Source organism: Lithobates pipiens, unplaced genomic scaffold (assembly GCF_037356315.1).
Source record: "Lithobates pipiens isolate NorthernLeopardFrog02 unplaced genomic scaffold, aLitPip1_a1.2 Scaffold_27, whole genome shotgun sequence".
NCBI classification, from domain to species: domain Eukaryota; kingdom Metazoa; phylum Chordata; class Amphibia; order Anura; family Ranidae; genus Lithobates; species Lithobates pipiens.
This window is the reverse complement of record NW_027507788.1, coordinates 12,270,771-12,296,438: the sequence shown is the minus strand read 5'-3', so window position 1 is coordinate 12,296,438 and position 25,668 is coordinate 12,270,771. Positions and strand designations below refer to the sequence as shown.

Below are 25,668 nucleotides of genomic sequence, written 5' to 3'. Positions count from 1 at the left end.
CTTTACTAAGATCCGAAGATGGGGTCTTTGCACTAGTTAATTATTGACAACAGGGCGCTAATACGAGTGATGTGTATGAGTATTATAGGATCCTCCTGTCCACCTCTATTCCTTTGTATACACTTTATGTAGTGACTATGGCCTACAACTAATAGGTCTGTCCTCCCTGCATTGTAAGCATGTGGTACTTCCTTTCAGCTAGCTGGGCGAAATAGGCTATATAAACTAGACAGCCTTCGCTTGAACGAAAAAGAGGTTGCGCCAGTCCGCTTCCTTTGATAGGGCCTTTGTATGTTTTTTATCATTGGACCGGATCGCGGTCACATCTGAAATCTAACGTATCCACCCTTACCGAGAGACTTGGTACAACCCCGCTGCGGCTGATCGTACGGAGGTGTCCTGTTATATACCGGACACTGCCCGCGCGATCACCGTACACTTCCCGGACGTTTTCACTCTGAGGGAGAGGCTGGTCCTCTATCCTCACGGCGAACGCCTAAGGGTTTATCCCTGTTTCCCGTTATCCCTATTCACATACCTCGCTCTTCCCCTCCCCTTTCCCTCCCTTCTTCTAGGACACTTCTAATTTGTACGACCTGTCATACGACCATTTGCACTACGACACGAGGGTGACCTTGCACCATGCACAAACGACAATCTCTTATCCCAAATTCTCAGGTTAAACTGTATTCGCTTAATGTGAAAGGCCTTAACACGCCGGAAAAAAGATCGCAATTGTTTCGACTTTTACGTAAAACTAAGGCGGATATAGTGTTTCTTCAGGAAACCCATTTTAGATCTGACAAAATACCTAACTTGCGGTCCTCCCTTTATCCAACAGTGTTTCATGCTACTAACCCATTAGCAAAATCTAAGGGAGTATCGATTCTTATATCTAAGAATTGCCCCTTTCAGGTGCAAGAATCGTTGTTGGATACGGAAGCACGCTATGTTTTTCTGAGAGGAGAATTATATTGCAAAACTATTACTTTAGCCAACATTTACGCCCCCAACCAGCATCATGTCCCGTTCTTCAACTCCACGATGCTGCAACTCACCGCCTTTTATCAGGGCACTCTGGTGGTCGGAGGAGACTTCAATGCAGCCTTGACTCCCACCTTAGATTCCTCGAACGGTACCTCCTCCTTGAAATACAGTGCGCTGAGGGCTATAAAATCCCAACTGACCGTACTGACACTTCACGATACGTGGCGAACGTTATATCCGACCGCCAGGGACTTCACCTATTATTCACCCCCTCATAACAAATATTCGAGGATCGACTACTTTTTCCTCTCTCGGGCAGACTTAGACTGTTTACTTGTTGCTTCCATCGAACCTATGGTGCTCTCTGACCATAATCCAGTCTCGATCACCCTGTCCTTCCCGATCAGAACAGTCAAACCATATATTTGGCGGTTGGACGGTTCTTTGCTCAGCGATTCGGAAGTAGTGCGTTCTATCTCTACTAGCCTAACGAACTACTTTACGGATAACGCCTCCACTGAAATCCATCCTATAACAAGATGGGCAGCTCATAAATGCGTGATTCGGGGAGAACTGATCTCCCTTGCAGCTAAGAGACGGAAGGATAGGGAGGCCAGACTCGATAAATTGTCGAAGACCATCCACTCGTTAGAATTGTCGCACAAACGAACACTAGCGGAAAACACGCTCCACACATTACAACAGGCCAGACTAGATCTCCTGGAGGAACTTAACATTCCAATCAGGAGGAAGTATACCCTTATGCAACGCAATTATTACGAATTTGGCAACAAATCAGGGAAATTTTTAGCCAGAGCAATCCAACTACGAAAAGCAATGTCCACGATTCATCACATCCTAGATCCGCAAGGTCTAAAGATTTCTTCCCCATCTGGCATAGTGGAACAATTTAAAAAATTCTACTCAAATCTTTACAATCTCCCTAGACATCCCTCGACTGCCACACAACACGACAGAACCCAACAGATAACAGACTTTCTAGCCGAGAACTGCCCGGGGAATATCTCCGACGATCTTGCCACAGACTTGGAGAAGCCAATTTCGCCCGTAGAAATACTGACCGCCCTTAAACAGCTAAAACCGGGCAAAAGCCCCGGCCCAGATGGCTTCCCCACTGTATATTACAAAACCTTTTCGGACTTACTTATACCGCACGTTACTGAACTATTTAATAAACTTCCTGACTCCCCGTCGCTTCACGTAGATCTCCATGAGGCACACATTACAATGATCCCGAAACCAGGGAAAGACGGCGCTTTGGTCCCTAATTATAGACCGATTTCGTTGATAAATGTAGATATGAAGCTCTACGCGAAAGTCATTGCGAATCGTATTCTCCCCTTCTTGCCCTCCCTGGTTTCCCTGGACCAAGTAGGTTTTGTTCCGGGCCGTGAAGCGCGCGACAACATGCTGAAAGCGATCAATGTCCATAAATGGCTATCGGCTTCCCACAGTCCGGGCTTCTTTTTATCGTTGGACGCGGAGAAGGCGTTCGACCGAGTGGCTTGGGATTACATGTTGGCCACCCTTAGGAAAATGGGTTTTAAAGAACGTACCTTACAATATATTACGGCACTGTACTCTTCCCCCACAGCCAGAATTAAAGTTAATGGGCTTTTGTCGGACGCCTTCTCCCTGTCCAACGGCACGAGGCAGGGTTGCCCACTATCCCCGATTCTGTTCATTTTAACGATTGAACCCTTACTCCACAAACTCCGCACGAACATCAATGTTAAGGGAATCCGAATTCGGGATGAGACTTATAAAATAGCTGCATACGCGGACGATATCCTTTTATTTCTCACAGACCCACTTATCACCTTACCCAATTTACTCAAGGACTTTGCTCAATTTAAGACAATAGCGAACCTGAAAATTAACTTCCATAAATCGAAGGCCTTCAACATCACTCTACCCGACGATGTACTGACACACTGCCAGACGAACTTCCCCTTTGGCTGGGAAAAGCATGCTATCACATATTTGGGAATTCAATTACCGACCAAACTAACAGACCTTTATCCTTGCAACTATTTACCACTACTTAATTCCGTTCGGACTGATTTGCTAAATTGGAAAATACCTACTATTTCGTGGTTTGGGAGAGCAGCGATTCTTAAAATGAACATTCTCCCACGGTTCTTATATCTTCTACAAACGATTCCAATCACACTTCCCCCCACTTTTTTCGCGACGTTCAAAACTCTCTGCTCCCAATTCGTATGGGCTAACAAAAAAGCGCGCATTAAATGGGAGACCCTGACTCTCCCCAAATTACGGGGGGGTCTGGGAATCCCGGACATACGCAAATATCACTGGGCATGTCAACTGACCAGAATCGTGGATTGGCACATACATAGACGAAACAAAGCTTGGGTGACGATCGAAGAGGCATTTGTACAAGCACCGATACATTTACTTCCTTGGATAGGCACAGCCCCAATACAGACAGTGATCTCAGATCACCCTTTGATTAGCACCACACTTAATACATGGAAAACAGTTTGCCGGAGTACCAAAATATCCTCCACACATGGCCCGCTTACCTCCTTAGAGCACAATCCGGATTTCACCCCTGGTTTTCAAGCGCCATTTTCCACTGACGATATAACCAGAGATTACGTTCGAGCAGGATCCTTCTTCGACAAGGGTAGAATGATTACATTCCAATCTCTACTGACTAGATTCCCGGACAGAAAGATACCTTTCTTTAATTTCTTACAAATACGACATTTTTTACTCCAGAAGTCTCCAGGCACTACGTGGTGCAGGGACCTGACCCCGTTTGAACAACTTTGCACTAAAACAACTCCACAGAGACATCTGGTTTCTGAACTCTACACTGCTTTCTTTCCTACTACGAACGACTCCGTGACATCACTACGCACTAAATGGGTGACAGACACGGGTATAGACCTAACACACGACGATTGGGAACGGATACTAATAAATGTTCACAAAGGTTCTAGGAATGTATCAGTACAGGAAAATGGTTTTAAGCTCTATTCCCGATGGTATAGGACCCCTGATATCCTGCATTCCTTCTACCCTTCGGTTTCTTCAACATGCTGGAGATGTGGTACAGCTAATGGAACCTTCCTGCACATCTGGTGGGAATGCTCAGCACTTCGTTTATACTGGCAGACGATCCACCAATTTATCTTTACCATAACGACTTTCACACTAGATTTCACACCGGCCCAATACTTACTTCATCATACGACCTTGTCTCAGCGCCATTACAGGAAGTCAGTTATAATACACTTAGTCAATGCAGCCAGGATGTGCATTCCAGTCTATTGGAAAACAACTACGACCCCCTGTGTCAAGGATTGGCTACGTAGAGTAAACAGAATAATGGACATGGAAGAACTCACGCATCGAATCCTTGACACATCACCTAAGTTCACTAACACCTGGGCATGTTGGAAACACTTCCAAACAACAGATGACTATAAACGGTATATGGGTGATTAAAAGAATTAATCGGAAGGTCGTTCCCATTTGACGCTTTCATGGTCACCACAGGTCATGATCGGTTCAGGCAATATTCTTAGCATACTACTGTGCACCTACCCTCCCTTTTCCTTTTCCACCCCCCCCTCCTTCCCCCTATGTTTTGATGCTGGACATCATATATTAGACGTAGCATTCCAGTCACTTACGGTAGCGCAATTTAGAGGTACAGCAACCAATTAGTAGAACAGTTAGGGTATTCTTCCAATGTATTCATATAACACTGTATGGAACACTCCGGTCGCTACCTTCTTGGATCTGGTCACAGATCAAACGGAGTGAGATGTGGAAACCTTTGTATCTCCAAAGAGAAGAAATATGCTAGAATTTCTTAATAATTTGTACTGTTGTTTTAATAGAATTTCTACTGAGATTGTACTGGCTTGTTTGTAACACATACTATGTACCTGCTGTTTCTGCTGTATGTTATGATCTATTCAATAAATAGATTTTCCAAACAAAAAATACATAGCGACCCTCGGGGTCAATGTTAATGTCCAACGGGGAAAATCGTGTACCTTTTTTAATCAGGATGCTCACTCCTCTCGAGTAAACCGAAAAAGTGACATGGTACTGATGACAGAACTGTTTTTGTGCTATTAGTGGGGTAGATGTCGGGGGGAGGTGAGTCTCCTGTAGGCATACCATGTCTGCCTTCAAGCGCTTGATCGTCCGCAGCACTGCCAAGCGCTTGATCGGATTATTTAAGCCCCGGACATTCCAGGTCAGTATTCTTGTTACTATAGACATTGGAATAGTAAAATATTAACTACAGAGATTATTGTTAGAAATAAAGCATGTACAGGTAACCACATTCTTTTTAGATAACCCGTGGATTGAGGGTTATGCCAGCTTATTAAAACACATATTAAGGAAGGTTGTAAGGTCAGCGTTGGTGAAGGCAATAGTACTCTTAAAGTAATGGTGTTGTGGAGGGTGGATCCCACAGCTGCCAAGTGGCATGGTAAAGAGGCCATGATATTAAAATTGGTAGTAGAAAGAGAGGAGGAAAACAAAAATAAAAACAAGAAACAATAGGCCAAGAGGGCCTCAGAGACTTTCCAGAACTCGGATGGGGACCTAGTCCTATCCATCCCGGGGGCAACAGTGGAAGTGCACTTCAGTGTCCTAAACTTCTCAGCAGCAAAAACTACAGCCGCATGTGTGCACATGGTTCCAAAAACATAACCATAGTCAGACAGTTAGTTACCTCCGCCTTGTCGTGATGGTAGTGGGGAGAAAAAGTGTGATGTGTCGCAGTGGACAGTGGTCAGGGTAAGGTCCTCAGGGAGGTGCGTCACGCAGTGGCGTAACTAGAACCTTCAGGGCCCCAATGCAAGAAACCATGAAGGGCCCCCCTGAACCCCAGCCAGGGCCCTTCCCTCTGAGTCCGGCGGTGGAACTCCAGGGCGTGGTCACAGGTATGACCTTTGTGAGCCCTGTAGTTCCACCACTGGTATCAGTATTTTTATTTATTTTTAGGTGCCCCATTGGGGGACTGTCCCTAGGCAGGATGGGGTCCCCGTCCCCAGAAGAGATGAGGTCCTTTTCTCCAGGGCAGATGAAGTTACTGCCCCCAGGTGAGAAGGGGTCCCTGTCCCCAGGGGAAGTGGGGGTCCCTGTCCCCACGTGAGAAGGGGTCCCTGTCCCCAGGGGGAGATGGAGGGGGTATGTAATGGTGTGTGGGGGATGGGGTCCTCTCACTCACCATGACCAAGCTGTAGGCCATGCACTCATCCATGTTGGCCTGGGCTCCATCCAGTGTGCTGCACGGGCGATCAGCATATCTCCCAGAAAGACCTTTCATCATCTGTGTATGACAGGGAGGAGGAGGGGCTGGCAGACAAGCCTGCAGTGTCCTCCGGGGAGCTCTCATAGGGCTGCACTGCATCTGTGTGCTTAAAGTTTGTTTACCCGGGAAAAGTTTGCAGTGCAGAGTGGGCCGGACTCGGGGTGGGCGGGACTCTGGCTGGGGAGAACAGACATCGGACTGAGTGGCAATGCATGGAGCAGGAGAGGGGTACTCTGAGGAGCCGGCTGAGGACACAGGTCATGCGGGGAATGCACAACTAAAGAGCAGCCATATGTAGAGGGGGCTGCATGGGCCCCCTGCCTCACAGGGCCCGGTTGCGGTCGCAACTGCTGCACCCCCTATAGTTACGCCCCTGGCGTCACGCCTGTTGTGAGCTGCATGGATAGATTGTGCCTCACGATCCAGCCATTGTACGGCCAGAGATGGGGTATCAAAGAATTGAACAGATCCTAGAGCCTCGACTCGTAGCCGAGATGGATATAACATGGCATACTTAAGATCAAGCTCTCTGAGCCGACGTTTGACATCTGTAAATTTAGTAAGTTTTTTTCTGTCAGCTGAGAAATCCGGGAAAAGAAAAATCTTGGTATTTTCCAACTTCGGGGCAGCTGGCTTTATTCTGGCATTATGGAGAATCACATCTCTATCCTTGTAATTAAGGAGCTTGAATAGAAAGGGCCTTGGAGGGGCTCCTGGTTGTGGTGGTCTAGCCAGAACCCGGTGTGCGCGTTCCACCGAAAAAACATGAGAGAAAACACTTCTCTACCAAAGGCGTTGGTCAGCCATCTTTCAATAAACTCCACTGGGTTCTTTCCCTCCGTGCGCTCTGGTATTCCTATGGCCCTCACATTATTCCTCCTCATTCTATTCTCCATGTCATCTAAACAGGCGACATGTTGTGAGAGCAGGTGGTTATTGTAAGTAAGGTCATTCTGCATGGGCGCCATGTCATCCTCTAAGGAGCTCACTCTCCCCTCCAGTGCAGAGGTCCTTTCCCTGAGTTTTTGTGTGTCATGGCGCAGAAAAATAATCCCTGCCTTAACCCCTTTTATCTCAGTAGTAAGGGCTGTTATTGAAACATTGCAGGAGTTTACTGCCATGAAAATGTCCCTTAACGTAGGCACCCCCTCACTGTCGGGGCTGAGCTGGATTTCTTCTGGTCCCCTAAATACCTTCTATGGTTACCTGCAGTCCTTGGCTTGTAGTGGCGGTTGTAGTCTCTTTGAATCATCATCGATTGTAGTGTATACATTTGTCTCAAATCCTGGAAACGCTTATGCTCCAAGTGGACAAGTCTTCCCTGTGGGAGAAGCCCAGATTGAGGGCGAAACATGTTGGGTACATCAAATCTGCTGTATCCATAAGGACTGTACTTTATGTACTTGTTGTGGAATTGTTTTTAGACAATTTACTAATCATTGTTTAAATAAAATGTATTTTTTTTTTTTTTTATATATTTCAATGGATCAATTTATTAATCAGAGATTCAAGTAAGAATACACGTGGCTCTTGTGTTTAGATCATATCTAATTATCGGGGAGTTTAGTGTTAAAGCCAAAAGTGATTGTGGTTCTTTTTCAGCACTTCCTTTGTTGTGTTTCATGTCCTGTTTAAATTAAAATAATATAAAATGTTAAATGTGTTTTTTATTGCATTTTTCTGCTGCATGTTTTGTGGGGATGTTTATATCCCCAAATCAAAATGTTTTGCTATAAAACCAATAAAGGGATTTTACACTTTAGTGTAAGGCCAAGTTCACCTTTAAAGCAGTGTAGTTGTGAACATAAAATGTTATAGACACTCTCTAATACAGTTATAACTATGTAGACACCATAGCTGATTTTGCTTAGTTTCACAAATTATTTGTCTTACCTTTTTTACAAGGTTAAAAAGTTCTATCATGTGACCATGCATCTCTTCTTCCTGAGAGTGGGGGTGGGGGGGTGGGGTTGCAGGACCCTGTGCAGACACACAGCATGCCTGTATTCAATTGACTGTTCAGTCTGTGGCAAGATGCATGCTGTGGTTGAGCAGAAGGCATCTTCAAGAAGGATGCTGTAATTGAAAGGGGGTGTGTGTCAGGGGCACATTGTGACTGGGAGGGGGTGTGTGTTAGAGGCAGGCTGTGATTGGAAGGGGGTGTGTGCAAGAGGCACATTATGATTGGGAGTGGGGTGTGTGCCAGAGGTAGGCTGTGATTGGGAGGGGGTGTGTGTCAGAGGCACATTGTGATTGGGAGGGGGTGTGCCAGAGGCAGGCTGTGATTGGGAGGGGGTGCGTGCCAGAGGCAGGCTATAAGTGGGAGGGGATATGTGCAAGAGGCGCATTATGATTGGGAGTGGGGTGTGTGCCAGAGGCAGGCTGTGATTGGGAGTGGAGTGTGTGCCAGAGGCAGGCTGTGATTGGGAGTGGAGTGTGTGCCAGAGGCAGGCTGTAATTGGGAGGTGGTGTGTGCCAGAGGCAGGCTGTAATTGGGAGGGGGTGTGTGCCAGAGGCAGGCTGTGATTGGGAGTGGAGTGTGTGCCAGAGGCAGGCTATGATTGGGAGTGGAGTGTGTGCCAGAGGCAGGCTGTAATTGGGAGGTGGTGTGTGCCAGAGGCAGGCTGTGATTGGGAGGGGGTGTGTGCCAGAGGCAGGCTGTGATTGGGAGGTGGTGTGTGCCAGAGGCAGGCTGTAATTGGGAGGTGGTGTGTGCCAGAGGCAGGCTGTAATTGGGAGGTGGTGTGTGCCAGAGGCAGGCTGTGATTGGGAGTGGAGTGTGTGCCAGAGGCAGGCTATGATTGGGAGTGGAGTGTGTGCCAGAGGCAGGCTGTAATTGGGAGGTGGTGTGTGCCAGAGGCAGGCTGTGATTGGGAGGGGGTGTGTGCCAGAGGCAGGCTGTGATTGGGAGGTGGTGTGTGCCAGAGGCAGGCTGTGATTGGGAGTGGAGTGTGTGCCAGAGGCAGGCTATGATTGGGAGTGGAGTGTGTGCCAGAGGCAGGCTGTAATTGGGAGGTGGTGTGTGCCAGAGGCAGGCTGTGATTGGGAGGGGGTGTGTGCCAGAGGCAGGCTGTGATTGGGAGGTGGTGTGTGCCAGAGGCAGGCTGTGATTGGGAGGGAGTGTGTGCCAGAGGAAGGCTGTGATTGGGAGGGGGTGTGTGCCAGAGGCAGGCTGTGATTGGGAGGGTGTGTGTGCCAGAGGCAGGCTGTGATTGGTTGGGATGGCATTGTGGCTGAACAAATTACCCAACACAGGCATGTTGTGTGCCTGCACAGTTCCCTATACCTCTGAATGGCCAGCTAAAGACTGACCACTGACCACACTAACACAGGTCAGCTTCTGTACTTTGCGTAGTGGGTTTAGAACAAAGAAGACAGGTGACTGGCAGGATCCACTAGGTACTTCAGATGAAAGACATACATGAAAATGATAAAGTCTATGATTTATAAAATACACACACATATAGGAAGCAAATCAATGTTTAGGGTAATAGACACTTTAGGACTATATAACACAAAATCATCATACAGTAGTTCGAGACGGCTTATTGGAATGTTAATTGGGCACACAAATGTTTATTGCCTTTGACTATACTGAAATGTTCAGATATGTAGAGTATATAAAGAGTTCCAGTTCTGTTATAACCCTGCCTTGTAAATAGTTACACCTATAGTGCAAACCTATCCAGTATAAACCAGCAAATTTGGATGTTCTTCAAACACAAAGGTGCAGTTTGGTTGTTTAACAAGCGCTAATGACACAATTAGGATTCTTGTCAATTCCATCTGAGTTATCTCGTTTCTATGAAATAAATCTTGTTTGTATATAAAGTATGTTTAAAGTTGAACTCCAGGACTGTTCTGTATAGAGCTCTATTGGTAGAGCTTGGTACAATGTAACTATGCATACCGTGGGGAAAAGAAGGATTTGATCCCCTGCAGATTGTGTAAGTTTGCCCACTTACAAAGAAATGAAGGGTCTATAATTTTTATCATAGGTGTATTTTAAATAATAGAGACAGAATATCAACCAAAAATCCAGAAAAAAAAACACATGATACAAATGTTATAAATGTAGTTGTAGTTCAGTGAGTAAAATAAATATTTGATCCCCAACCAACCACCATAATTCTGGCTCCCACAGACTGGCCACAGTAGGAGCTCATGTGGTACACAGATTAGTCGTCTCAATTTATGAAGGTGCTCCTAATGACAACTTTTTTTTTTTTTTGAAAGCCTGTGGCGTGCAAAACACACTCCAAAAAACTTCACCCGGTGCATAAAAATTGTGCACACACATAAAGAGTGACACAAAAAAGTGCAGACGGGTACACAAGTCCTCTAAAATCAGAGGACCTTGTCCTGAATCCCCCGGGGCGTTAGGCTCCTGACAGGGACAAGGACACTTAAAACTTGGTCTTCCTGGCCGAAATTAGTCAGACCCCGTTCTTTGGAAGGTCTGCCGAAACAGACCCACCCAAATACTAGGTGAGGCCCCCCCGAAGGAAGACCCCAACCCTAAGGAAGAGGGCAAACTAAGCCAAAAGGCCATGTCCACCCCCTCCCCAGACTTTCAGGACAGGCCCTAGAACCTGTGACCCTACTCATCACAGCAAACGTGCAAAGTGACAAAACAAGACGTGACAAAACACACACTAAAAATAAATAAAAAGTGGGGAAGGGATAGTGAAGAGGAGAGTGAAAAGGTGGTCGTTGTGTGAAACAACGACCAGGCCCTCCGGCCAGGAATAAAAAATTCCTCTGGTCCCAGCCAAAAGGCACGGCCCAAGAGGCAGGTGCTAAAAAAGCATGTTATGGGGCAGTGACCTTGGTGCCCAAAATCAAAGTGACCCTCACTCACAGTGATTCTTAGGCACCCCCGGACTGCCACTCCAGGGGCACATACTCCATAGGCTTTCAAGATCGCCTTGACCCACGGTCCGAACCACAGCAGCCCCCACCCCAGACAGGAAGGCATGAAGATCAGGAAGCTTGGTGAGAGCCCTTTACCATCAGGTTCCACCGTCGCTCCCGTCACTCCTTCCTAATTACATTCGAGAAGTACTAACCGCTCCTCCCCCCTACCTAGGGAGCAGCCGGTTTTCCCTCCCGAAAAACTGTCCGGGGCTAGAACTACCCCAATCCAGGCCAGAAGGCCAGGTACCCGACCCTCTGGATAAGACCAGGCAGCACCCATCTTCACCAGGAGCATCCTTCCAGACGGCTCAGACTCGACCATGCATCGGCCCCCAGTTTACTGTCGGGCGGCAGGACGTGGCCCCTACCGAAAATGTCCTTCCGGATGCAAATTACGCCATCGGAGAGCGCCGCCCAAACCCTCTCGAATAGGGATGGAACAGCGCCTCCTTTGGCAACCGATAAGAACAGATACTACACTTGATCTTAGCCAAAAGGCCGAGAAGCGATGACAACTCGTTATGTGTATAAAAGACACCTGTCCACAGAACCTCTTTTTTCCATTCAAACCCTCACCATCATGGGCAAGACCAAAGAGCTGTCAAAGGACGTCAGGGAGAAGACTGTAGACCTGCACAAGGTTGCAGTGGGCTAAAAGACCATCAGCCAGAAGGATGCTGAGAAGGAGACAACTGTCGGAGCGATTATTCGGAAGAAATACAAAATAACCATCAATCGCCCTCGGTCTGGAGCTCCATGCAAGATCTCACCTCATGGGGTAAGGATGATCATGAGGAAAAAAATGAGGGATCGGCCCAGAACTACCTGGGGGGAGCTTGCGAACGATCTAAAGGTAGTTGGGACCACAGTCACCAAACAAACCATCGGTAACACAATATGCCGCCATTGGATTGAAACCCTGCAGTGCCCACAAGGTCCCTTCTCCTCAAGTAGGCGCATGTACAGTCATGCCAATGAACATCTAAATGATTCAGAGGATTGGGAGAAAGTGTTGTGGTCAGATCAGAACAAAATGAAGCCTTTTGGCATTAACTCCACTCGTCGTGTTTGGAGGAAGAAAAATGCTGACCATGACCCTAAGAAATATAAATAAAAAAAAGAATCAGCGCACACACATAAATAATATAAACGGTTGCAAGCTGAACACCCAAAGGAGCAAATCATAACACCTCAATAATATGATAAAAAAGTTAAATGGTGCAGCATAAATAAAGTCCATAGATGGTCAATTAGTATTATAGAGAGGCAAGATGAGGCCACCACGCGATGAAGACAATCTTCTCATCAAAGTGACATATTCTTCCACCAGTAAAATGTGCTCTTACCGAATAAGATGGACCACTGAGTAATCAAATAGGATCATGCCTATTTGACCATTTGATTACTCAGTGGTCCATCTTATTCAGTAAGAGTACACTGGTGGAAGGATACGTCACTTTGATGAGAAGATTGTCTTCTTCACGTGGTGGCCTCATCTTATCTCTCTATATTACTAATTGACCATCTATGGACTTTACTTATGCTGCACAATTTAAAGCGGAGGTCCACCCTAAAGTGGACCTTCCGCTCATCGGAATCCTCCCCCCCTCCGGCGCCACAATTGGCACCTTTCAGGGGGGAGGGGGGTGCAGTTACCTGGATAATCTAGGTAACTGCACCCACTTCCGGGATAGCTCTCTGCGGAAAGGGGCGTAGATTACACCCCTTTCCGCAAGTGCCCGCCCCTTTCCGCAAGTGCCCCGCTGCCTGCTGGGAAACACACAGATCCCAGAGGCATTGGGGACCGTCCTTATTGCGCAGCGCAACTCGCGCATGCGCAGTAGGGAACCGGGAAATGAAGCCGAAAGGCTCCATTTCCTGATTCCCATACCCAAGATGGCGGCGGCAGCACCCGAGATACGATCTAGAGATCGGCTTCGGGTGCCGACATCGCGGGCGCGCTGGACAGGTAAAGCCCCGTACACACGAGAGGACTTATGTCCGACAGACTTCCGAAGGAGTTCCGTCGGAGTTCTGCCGGAGTTCCGACGGAGTTCTGACGGACTTTTCGGCGGAGCGGACTTGGCCACACACAATCACACTAAACTCCGACGGATTCGAACGTGATGACGTATGACTGGATTCGAATAAGGAAGTTCATAGCCAGTAGCCAATAGCTGCCCTAGCGTCGGTTTTAGTCCGTCGGAATAGCATACACACGAGCGGATTTTTCGAAGGGACCGGGTCCGGCGGAGTTCCTTCGGAAAAATTTGAAGCATATTCTATATTCTAAAGTCCTTCAGACTTTGGCGAGTCAAAAGTCCGTTGCAGCCCACACACGATCGAATAGTCTGACGGAATCATTCCGTCGGACTTTGGATGTTGAAAAGTCCGCTCGTGTGTACGGGGCTTAAGTGTCACTATTTTAAAAGTCAGCAGCTGCAGTATTTGTAGCTGCTGGCTTTTAAAAAAAAAAAAAAAAAAACGCGGAGTCCCGGCGGACTCCCGCTTTAACTTTTTATCATGACCCTAAGAACACCATCCCTACAGTCACACACGGAGGTGGAAACATGATGCTTTGGGGCTGTTTCTCTGCTAAAAGTACAGGACAACTTTATCGCATTGAGGGCCAATGGACGGGACCATGTAATGTAAAATCTTTATGCCGCGTACACACGATCAGACTATCCGGCGGACTTGGTACGGCGGACCAGAATTCGCCAGACAATCCGCCTGTGTGTGGGCTCCGGCTGACTTTTTTCCCCCAAAAGTCCGGCGGACTTAGAAAGTAGTTTTGACTCAAAAATTGTCTGGTCATCTGTGTGCTAGTCCGCCGGACTTTTGAAATAAACAGACTTTCCCGCACACGGAGGAAAATCCGTTCATTTTGAATGCGTCTCCAGGTAGACGGGACTAGCGAAGGAGGTCAATGTCGCCGCCTTCGGCGGCAAGATTGACACGTTGCTGGCCCCGTCACCTGGTATGGAATTAAAAGGGAAGCCCTACGCTGAAAAAACGGCGTGGGGTCCCCCCCCCCCAAGGTCCATATAAGACCCTTATCCGAGCATGCAACCTGGCCGGTCAGGAAAGGGGGTGGGGCAAGCAAGCGCCCCCCCTCCTGAGCCATACCAGGCTGCGTGTCCTCAACATGGGGGGTGCTTTGGGGAAGGGGGGGCCCTGCGAAGGCGGCGACATTGACCTCCTGCGCTAGTCCCGTCTACCTGGAGCCTTGTTCAAAATGAACAGACTTTCCTCCGTGTGTGGGCAAGTCCATTCATTTCAAAAGTACGGCGGACTCCCGCCATAGTCCGGTGGACCTAGTCTGCCGGAAAAGTCCGGTTGTGTGTGGGCAGGTCCGCTCGTTCGGAAAGTCCGGCGGACCTCCGCTTCAAAGTCCAGCGGTTTGTCCGCCGGACAGTCTGATCGTGTGTACGCGGCATTAGCGTTTTTTTTTTAAATAATGTGGGATATTTATTATAGCAAAAAGCAAAAGATATTGGGGGTTATTTACGAAAGGCAAATGCACTTTGCACTACAAGCGCTATAAACAAAAGAAGAGCGACAATTAAAAAAAAAAAAACACAATGGGGGTTATTTACAAAAGGCAAATCCACTTTGCACTGCAAGTGCACTTGGAAGTGCAGTCGCTTTAAATCTAAGTGCTCATGCACACGGACGTTTTAAAAAACTGGCTGCAAAGCTAGCTCCGACGCCTGGAAAAAATCGGCGTTAAAAATGCGATTTTTACCGCGTTTTGCATTGGCGTTTTTTAGCGTTAGCGTTAAGTAGCGTTTTTAAAGAAACACATCTCTTGGCTATAGCACTCAGAAAACAAAGAAAATATGTTGCGCGTTTGTGCTCGTTTGTGCGCGTTTTTGCGCGTTTTCCCGCCTTTCGCGTTTTTACAGCTCTAGCTCCAAGCCAGGGAACGCACTGGTCCTGGGTTTTTTTTTACAGCTTAAAAACGCCTATGCCATTTGCAGCTCAAAAACGCCTAGGTGGGCATGAAGCCATAGACTAACATGGACAGGCCTTTTTAAGCTGCAAAAAACGCTCAAAAAAGCGGCTGTAAAAACGTCCGTGTGCATGAGGCCTAAGGGGTAGATTTGAAATGAGGGGAAGCTCTGCTGATTTTATCATCCAATCATGTGCAAGCTAAAATGCTGTTTTTTATTTTCCTTGAATGTCCCCCTCGGATCTACAGCGACTGCACTTCCAAGTGCACTTTCAGTGCAATCTCAAGTGCACTTGCAGTGCAAAGCGGATTTTCCTTTTGTAAATAACCCCCAATGTGTGTTGTTTTGTATCATTTTATTGATTGCTTTGGTTGCTCTATAGCAGTGATGGCGAACCTTGGCACCCCAGATGTTTTGGAACTACATTTCCCATAATACTTATGCACTATGCAGTGTAGTGGAGCATCATGGGAAATGTAGTTTCAAAACATCTGGGGTGCCAAGGTTCGCCATCACTGCTCTATAGGGTTAAAAGAAACACAAAGAGGGTTATTTACTAATGGAGAGTGTAAAATCTGGTGCAGCTTTGCATAGAAACCAATCAGCTTCCAGGTTTTACTGTCAAAGCTTAATGGAACAAGCTGAAGTCAGAAGCTGATTGGTTACTAATACCATGCACAGCTGCACCAGATTCTGAGCACTCCAGTTTTAGTAAATCCCCCCCCCCCCCCCCCCAGTCTATCTATACTTAGGAATGATGGGTTCATGCCGACTGCAGGATGATATTTAGCACGAATCCAAAAATGTATCTATTTATATATTCATAGCCAGGGAAGCAAATAATTACCGTTGGGTGTGCTGATCTATTCACCTTTCCTGGCAATCAGATCAAACCATCACTGCAGAACAGAACAGAAAAGTGAACAGCATTCTGAACTTCCTTATAGGAAGACGAGTGATTTCCAGGAACCTGAAACATGAATCTGAATGTTACAATGTTGTGCTGAAAGATTTACAAAATAACTCTGAGGAAAAAAAAGAAACAGAACAATTGTCACTACAATAAATAAATGTAAAATAAACATTGAATCATCTGTACTCATTTGTGTGCGAAATGTTAAAAACATGCCGTAGTCAACACGTTAAAAAACTGCATTTTATTTATTTTTTGCTAGAAATTACTTAGAACCCCAAAACAATTCTATATTTTCTGAAAGCAGAGACCCTGGAAAATAAAATGGCAGCTGTTTAAAAAATTTTATGTCATACTATATTTGCGGATCTGTTTAACAAATGGCAAATGTTCTGGGGAAAAAACGAACAAAAAAACACTTAAATTCATTTTAGTGCACACAACACAATGGGGGTTATTTACTGAAAGTTCACTTATGCCGCGTACACGCGATCGGAATTCGTGTCGGAAGAAGCTCTGATGGTTTTCCCGACGGAATTCGGCTCAAGCTGTCTTTGCCTATACACAGTCACAGCAAATTCCGATAGTTTCGAACGCAGTGACGTACAACACGTACGACGGGACTAGAAAAAGGAAGTTCAATAGCCAGTAGCCAATAGCTTCCATCTCGTAGTTGAATCTGAGCATGAGTGATTTTTGGCGTGTCGGAATTGCATACATGCGATCGGAAATTCCATCCATCGGGAAAATTGAGAACATGCTATCAATTTTTGGCTGCCGGAAATTCGGACAGCTAAATTCCGATTCCGAAGCATACACACGGTCGCATTTTCCGATGAAAAGCTCTCATCGGTCTTTTTCTTCCCGAAATTCCGATCGTGTGTACGCGGCATTAGAAATAAAGTTGCTGTAGATCCAAGGGGGACATAAATAACAGCATTTTGTCTTGCACATGATTGGATGATAAAATCAGCAGAGCTTCCACTCATTTTAGATCTACCCTTTAGATTTAGAGCGACTGCACTTCCAAGTGCACTTGCAGTGCAAAGTGGATTTGCCTTTTGTAAAAAAAAAACAATATTGTGATGGGAGTCACTTTGGGGCGGGGGGCACATGGAACCCGGAATCCCTTGGAGAGGTTGGGAAGCCCTTGTTTCAGCTCCCCATGCACCTCCTATGTCTAACTTACCCTGTGTCTATTAGGGGCGCAGGGTGACCGAGAACCCCAGTCTGATTTCTACTAATCGAACTCGCTGTACAACCACACTGGAATGTTGTGTGTGTGTGTGTGTGTGTGTGTGTATATATATATGTAATATATATATATATATATATATATATATATATATATATATATATATATATATATATATATATATATATATATATATATATAGTCTCATTTTGCTCTGTACTCTTTGCTAGGATCGTTTGGGGTGTGGTTGTATTCCATTGTTCTATTGTGTCTGCCTTGGGAGAAAAGTATATTATGGGATGTATGTCTATGTAGAGGGGGGGGGGATTCCTCCAGCAGCCCCTCCCTGCTGATAAGACTGTTCACTGATGAGAAGTGTGAATACACCTGACCTGTGTGTCTATTGTTATTGGACAGTTTACCCCACCCTGAATGCAAAGGGAGGGATTGTCCCTGAGTTTTACCTCTCTGTACATGTGTTTCAATAAACAGTTCATGTTGAGCAACCAAACGAGTACTGCCTAGTTTGTGGTTATCAGCATGCGCGGTAAGTATTAAGCTGATGTCCGTTAACTAATCTGACGGGTTGCCGATTCTGATGGAACACCGGCAAGGAGAATTCAGCACTGAAATTGGAAACGTCACAGGGGAGATGGGGGAGTAGAAGTTCCTCTACATGTGTTTCAATAAACAGTTCATGTTGAGCAACCTAACAAGTACTGCCTATTTTGTGGTTATCAGTGGTTGGAATATTATATATCTATATTCAGACTGGGAGGAAGCTGTATATGACGAAAGCACTCAAGCGGAACGTGGGACATTTTGTTACAAATATAATACCTGCTTGTTGTAAAATATAAAAGATGGGGTTACGCCGAGCACATAGATAGTAGAAATGTGCAATTTGTTTAGTTCCGAATAAAAATTTTTGTCAAAATCCCGCATATTCGTTAATTCGGAAACATCTGAATTAAGGAAAAAAACTTTTGACAAATGTTTCTGAAAATTAATTTTCGAAAATAATGAAAATTTGAAAAAAAGGACAAAAATCCGAAATTTAAAAGAACAAAAATCTGAAAATCAGAAGAACGAAATTCTAAAAACTCGAAAGAACGAAAATCCAAAAATCAAAAAGAACAAGAATTTTCGCTCTTTCAAATTCTCTTTCTTATTTTCGGATTTATGAATTTTCAAATTTAAGAATGCACAAATTTGCGAATTGCGATCATGACGAATGACCCAAAAAAAAAAAAGAATGAAAAAAAAAAACGAATGGCAGTGCACATCTCTAATTTATATCTGCTCACTTTATTTATGAAATGACTGTGAAACTCAAGACGTAGCTGGGTGTAGTAAGATGTCTTCTGACTCCAGGTGTTTTGTCCCATTAGCAAACCTGCTACGCATGCGCGGTCAGTATTCAGCTGATGGAACGTCACTTCCGTTACCTAATCTGATGTGTCGCTGATTCTGATGGAACACCGGCAAGGAAAATTCAGCACTGAAACTGGAAACGTCACAGGGGAGATGGGGAAGTGGACGTTCCGCTACTACCTTTGTGCACAGCTCACCCGACGGCTTACCGCGGTCCTCGGTCCCTGGTGGCATGGGAGAGCCTGGAGATGGCAGCGGGTGGCAGTGAAAGGGAAGGGGGGGGGATCCCCTTCTGAGCCCTGTAAAAATGATCACCGGTTTAAAAAAAAAAAATTACCAGGATCATGGCTGCAGTAGGGCAGGAAGTGGTTAAAGTACAATTTATTTTATTTATTTCAGGTACTTATATAGCGCCGTCAATTTACGCAGCACTTTACATATACATTGCACATTCACATCAGTCCCTCCCCCTAAGGAGCTTACAATCGAAGGTCCCCTAACACAGATATATACATATTAGGGCCAAATTAGACATGATCAGATTAACCTACCTGCATGTCTTTGGAGTGTGGGAGGAAACCGGAGTACCTGGAGGAAACCCACGCAGGCACAGGGAGAACATGCAAACTCCAGGCAGGTGGTGTCGTGGTTGGGATTCAAACTAGTGACCCTTTTTTCTGCTAGGCAAAAGTGCTAACCACTACACCACTACCGTAAGTACAATTAAAAAGAAACTTTTCTTTTTTTTCCAGTTGTGAATATAATGGAGAGGGATTAGAACTAGGGACGAGCCCGATGTTCGAGTCAAGCGTAACTTCGTTTTGAACATCGGGTGTTCGCCTGTTCGCCGAACAGCGAACAATATGCGGTGTTCGCGGCAAATTCGAAAGCCGCCGGAACACCATTAAAGTCTATGGGACACTAACGTGAAAAATCAAAAGTGCTAATTTTAAAGGCTTATATGCAAGTTATTGTCATAAAAAGTGTTTGGGGACCCGGGTCCTGCCCCAGGGGACATTAATGCAAAACAATAAGTTTTAAAAACTGCAATTTTTTCAGGAGCAGTGATTTTTTTTTAATGCTTAAAGTGAAACAATAAAAATTGAAAAATATCCCTTTAAATTAAATTATCCCGTTATATACCTTTAAATATAATACCTGGGGGGTGTCTATAGTATGCCTGTGATGTGGCACGTGTTTAGAACTGTCCCTGCACAAAATGACATTTCTAAAGGAAAAACTGTCATTCAAAACTGATCGCGGCTGTAATGAATTGTCGGGTCTCGGCAATATAGATAAAACTCATTGAAAAAAAGAGCGTGGGATTGGGTTGGGGGAACCCAGTCCATTACCAGGCCATTTGTGTCTGGTATGAATATTAAGGGGAACCCCAAACCAACTTTAAAAAAAAATACGTGGGGGTCCCCCTAAAATCCATACCAGACTCTTATCTGAGCATGCAACCTGGCAGGCCGCAGGAAAAGAGGGGGGGGGGGGGACGAGAGAACGCCCCACTATTCTGAACTATACCAGGCCACATGCCCTCAACATGGGGTGGGTGCTTTGGAGTAGCCCCCCCAAAGCACCTTGTCCCCATGTTGATGGGAACAAGTACCTCATCCCCACAACCCTTGCCTGGTGGTTGTGTGGATATGCGGGCGGGGGGCTTATCAGAATCTGGAAGCCCCCTTTAAGAAGGGGACCCCCAGATCACGCCCCCCCCTGTGTGAATTGGTACCCAATTGTACCCCTACCATTTCACAAAAAAGTGTCAAAATGGTAAAAAGACAAGAGACAGCTTGGGACAAGTCCTTTAAAAAAAATAAAAAAATAAAAATGTCCCACGATGTAAGTTCACGCCGCCCGATGGACCGGAAAAAAAACGGGACCGATCCGCCTTCCGACGAGTGATGCGTCTTCTCTGTGACAGTTTTATATTACTGAGGGCGGGGCCACCCGGTGACGTAACCAGGTAACCCTGCCCCCCTCTGATGCCATGGGGGATTCCCCGTGGCTTCCCCGTGGCATCAGAGGGGGCGGGGCCACCCGGTGAGGTAAACAGGTGACCCCGCCCTCAGTTTTATAAGAACTGTCCCAGAGAAGACGTATCACTCGGCGGGAGCCTCCCATGGGGACGGATGAGTCTCGTTTTTTTTTTTTTTTTTGTCGGTGTGTCGGGCAGCTTGAAATTACATTGTGGGACATTTTTATTTTTTTATTTTATAATAAAGGACTTGTCCCAAGTTGTTCTTTTGTCTTCTTTACCATGTTGACACTTTTTTTGTGAAATGATAGTGGTACGATTGGGTACCCCATTACCAATTCACATAGGGGGGAGGGTGGGATCTGGGGGTCCCCTTGTTAAAGGGGGCTTCCAGATTCCCATAAGCCCCCCGCCCGCATATTCACAACCACCGGGCAAGGGCTGTGGGGGATGAGGCCCTTCTCCCCATCAACATAGTGACAAGATGCTTTAGGGTCAGACCCCCAAAGCACCCTCCCCATGTTGAGAGCATGTGGCCTGGTACGGTTCAGGAGGGGGGGGGAGTTCTCTCGTCCCCCGTCTTTTCCTGCGGCCTGCCAGGTTGCGTACTCGGATAAAGGGTCTGGTATGGATTTTAGGGGGACCCCCACGCCATTTTTAAAAAAAATTTGGTGCAGGGTTCCCCTTAATATTCATACCAGACCCAAAGGGCCTGGTAATGGACTGGGGTGGGGGAATCCCATGCTATTTTTTTCAAAGAGTTTTATCTATATTGCCGGGACCCAACAATTCACTGTTGCCGCGAGTAGTTTTAAATGACTTTTTTTTCCTTTAGAAATGTCATTTTGCTGTGGTATTGTTCTAAACACGGGAAACATGCGCCCCTTCACAGGCATACTATAGACACCCCCCAGGCACGATATTTAAAGGAATATTTCACTTTTATTGTTTCACTTTAAACATTATTAAAATCACTGCTCCCATAAAAACGGCAGTTTTTAAAACGTATTTTTTTGCATTGACCCATGTCCCCTGGGGCAGGACCCGGGTCCCCAAACCATTTTTATGACAATACCATGCATATAAGCCTTTAAAATGAGCACTTTTGATTTTTCATGTTCGTGTCCCATAGACTTTAACAGTGTTCGTGCGTTCTGCCAAATTATTTGCCTGTTCGGCATGTTCTGCTGCGAACCGAAACGGGGGGGGGAGGTGTTCGGCCCATCCCTAATTAGAACCCTTGTCAGGCTTTTGTTTGCTGTCTGTCTCCCCATTAGTCACCCTGTCTATTTGATCTATTTACTGTTATTATTTGTGAAAGAAAATTCCAAATGTTGGGAAATCTTGCAATGGGGACACTAGTTCTGGTGACAACCAGGGATCCCCTCACTTTAGAGCGATTTCCTCTCACTTCCTGTTGTGGCTATAGGACAGGAAGTGAAGGGAAATCTTCCAATGGGGGACGCTAGTTCTGGTGACAACCAGGGATCCCCTCACTTTAGAGGGATTTCTTCTCACTTCCTGTTGTGGCTATAGGACAGGAAGTGAAGGGAAATCTTGCAAAGGGGACACTAGTTCTGGTGACAACCAGGGATCCCCTCACTTTAGAGCGATTTCCTCTCACTTCCTGTTGTGGCTATAGGACAGGAAGTGAAGGGAAATCTTGCAAAGGGGACACTAGTTCTGGTGGCAACCAGGGATCCCCTCACTTTAGAGCGATTTCCTCTCACTTCCTGTTGTGGCTATAGGACAGGAAGTGAAGGGAAATCTTCCAATGAGGGACACTAGTTCTGGTGACAACCAGGGATCCCCTCACTTTAGAGGGATTTCTTCTCACTTCCTGTTGTGGCTATAGGACAGGAAGTGAAGGGAAATCTTGCAAAGGGGACACTAGTTCTGGTGACAACCAGGGATCCCCTCACTTTAGAGCGATTTCCTCTCACTTCCTGTTGTGGCTATAGGACAGGAAGTGAAGGGAAATCTTCCAATGGGGGACGCTAGTTCTGGTGACAACCAGGGATCCCCTCACTTTAGAGGGATTTCTTCTCACTTCCTGTTGTGGCTATAGGACAGGAAGTGAAGGGAAATCTTGCAAAGGGGACACTAGTTCTGGTGACAACCAGGGATCCCCTCACTTTAGAGCGATTTCCTCTCACTTCCTGTTGTGGCTATAGGACAGGAAGTGAAGGGAAATCTTCCAATGAGGGACACTAGTTCTGGTGACAACCAGGGATCCCCTCACTTTAGAGGGATTTCTTCTCACTTCCTGTTGTGGCTATAGGACAGGAAGTGAAGGGAAATCTTGCAAAGGGGACACTAGTTCTGGTGACAACCAGGGATCCCCTCACTTTAGAGCGATTTCCTCTCACTTCCTGTTGTGGCTATAGGACAGGAAGTGAAGGGAAATCTTCCAATGGGGGACGCTAGTTCTGTTGACAACCAGGGATCCCCTCACTTTAGAGGGATTTCTTCTCACTTCCTGTTGTGGCTATAGGACAGGAAGTGAAGGGAAATCTTGCAAAGGGGACACTGGTTCTGGTGACAACCAGGGATCCCCTCACTTTAGAGCGATTTCCTCTCACTTCCTGTTGTGGCTATAGGACAGGAAGTGAAGGGAAATCTTGCAAAGGGGACACTAGTTCTGGTGACAACCAGGGATCCCCTCACTTTAGAGGGATTTCTTCTCACTTCCTGTTGTGGCTATAGGACAGGAAGTGAAGGGAAATCTTGCAAAGGGGACACTAGTTCTGGTGACAACCAGGGATCCCCTCACTTTAGAGCGATTTCCTCTCACTTCCTGTTGTGGCTATAGGACAGGAAGTGAAGGGAAATCTTCCAATGGGGGACGCTAGTTCTGGTGACAACCAGGGATCCCCTCACTTTAGAGGGATTTCTTCTCACTTCCTGTTGTGGCTATAGGACAGGAAGTGAAGGGAAATCTTGCAAAGGGGACACTAGTTCTGGTGACAACCAGGGATCCCCTCACTTTAGAGCGATTTCCTCTCACTTCCTGTTGTGGCTATAGGACAGGAAGTGAAGGGAAATCTTCCAATGAGGGACACTAGTTCTGGTGACAACCAGGGATCCCCTCACTTTAGAGCGATTTCCTCTCACTTCCTGTTGTGGCTATAGGACAGGAAGTGAAGGGAAATCTTCCAATGGGGGACGCTAGTTCTGGTGACAACCAGGGATCCCCTCACTTTAGAGCGATTTCCTCTCACTTCCTGTTGTGGCTATAGGACAGGAAGTGAAGGGAAATCTTCCAATGGGGGACGCTAGTTCTGGTGACAACCAGGGATCCCCGCACATCCTGTGGTAGCTATAAGACAGGAAGTGACGGGGAAATCTCCCCAATATGACATGGATGTTAACAAATAACATAACAGGGGTTATTTTTCTGTACAAAATGTTTTTAAAAAGTGTGTCTTTATTTGTACTATAATTCAGCGGACAGGTCCCCTTCAAAGTGTCCTCAGTGTGAGCAGTGACGTCCAGTAGGAAGAGGTGACTGATGAAGCTGTATGATGAGGATTCGGCGCATGCTCAGAATGAGTTTCGGCTTTCACGTGTGACAGAAGCTGTTGGTACACAGTTAATTCAAGGTTGACAGTTAATTCAAGGTTGCCGTGGTAACGGGGCTACGATTCCTGGACGGGGAAGTGAACGCTAATAGGTAGCTGCCTTGTGGGCGGGGTTAATGAAGTAGGCCATGCCAGGATCGCGCGCTGCAGTCGCATAGCACTGAAGAGAAGGTGAGTGCGGGACTGGAGGGATGATACGCCAGTAAGGTGGGGGGGTGATCGGTGTGCTGGAGTGTCTCCCGCCAGGGTTGACTGTAGAGGGCGATGGAGGTGTGGCCTTGAGCTTTGCGGTCCATTCGGCTCGTGGTGTAACTGCGCCGACATTGCTAGTAAGGGAATCGGGAAATGGGCTCCATTGCAGCTTCACAGCCTGGTTCTCTACCGCGCATGACTGACTGGGCCGTGTTGTGTCTGATTCGGCGACCCAAAAAAAGAGTGACGTTCCGTCGCAGCCATCTTGCTACACCCCGCCCTCCTCCACAGTAAGGCTACAGTGAGAAGGGGTGAAGCGGACATCTTGTTACACCCACCAGAGTTTTGCCTTTTACACTTATTTTTAACAGTACAATGAGTTTATATAGTGAAATGCCATCGTTAGAACTCAGTCTGACTGTTTTTAAATGTTGAATTTTAAAACCAACGGCAAGCCTGCTGATCTCATGGGTTTGCTAAACTGACAAAAGATCGCTGCTTTTAAAATTCAACATGTAAGCGTTTCTAAGTATTGTATTTCAATTTCACTATATAAACTGAGTTTACTGTATAAAAAAAAAAAAGTGTAAAATGGCGGTGGGTGTAACAAGATGTCCGTGTCCCCCTCTTCTCACTGTATCCTTACTGTGGAGGAGTGCAGGGTGTAGCAAGATGGTGGAGACGGAATGTCACTTCCGTTACACATTCTAACGGGTCACCTCATCTGACGAAAGACCTGATGTCTTCTGGGACCTGTGTGTCTTCCAGAAGACAGCGGGGGAGGGGGGCGGACCGGGGGCACGGTATAGATCACCGCAGATTTTGCAGCGATCCTTTGCTGGAAGTGGGAGCAAGAATCTGCCTCTCCCCCCCCCCCCCAAGAGGTGCCAAATGTGGGGGGCTGGATAAGCAGAAGTTAAAGTTTTGGGTGGAGCTCCGCTTTCAGCAATTTGAAAGAAGGGGGTGTGCCCATCGCTGCCAGTGAACAATGGATCCGCCCCAGCAACACCAAACCGCCAGCAACAATGGATCCGCCCCAGCAACACCAAACCGCCAGCAACAATGGATCCGTGCCAGCAACAATGGATCCGCCCCAGCAACACCAAACCGCCAGCAACAATGGATCCGCCCCAGCAACAATGGATCCGCCCCAGCAACAATGGATCCGCCCCAGCAACAATGGATCCGCCCCAGCAACACCAAACCGCCAGCAACAATGGATCCGCCCCAGCAACAATGG

The 25,668-nt window shown here is 46.5% G+C and overlaps 1 protein-coding gene and 1 pseudogene across 1 annotated transcript in view; one reads left to right on the top strand and one right to left on the bottom strand.

Annotated features, from left to right (window-relative positions):
* Window positions 1-11,603: 11,603 nt before the first annotated feature.
* LOC143934648 (U2 spliceosomal RNA) lies at window positions 11,604-11,743 on the bottom strand (annotated as a pseudogene).
* A 12,424-nt stretch (window positions 11,744-24,167) lies between these two features.
* Window positions 24,168-25,668, top strand: part of LOC143933358 (uncharacterized) — a 46,598-nt gene continuing 45,097 nt past the window's right edge. The window contains exon 1 of the mRNA XM_077456225.1: window positions 24,168-24,407. The gene's annotated coding sequence lies outside the window, so the exon portion shown is untranslated. The remainder of the gene's footprint in view (window positions 24,408-25,668) is intronic.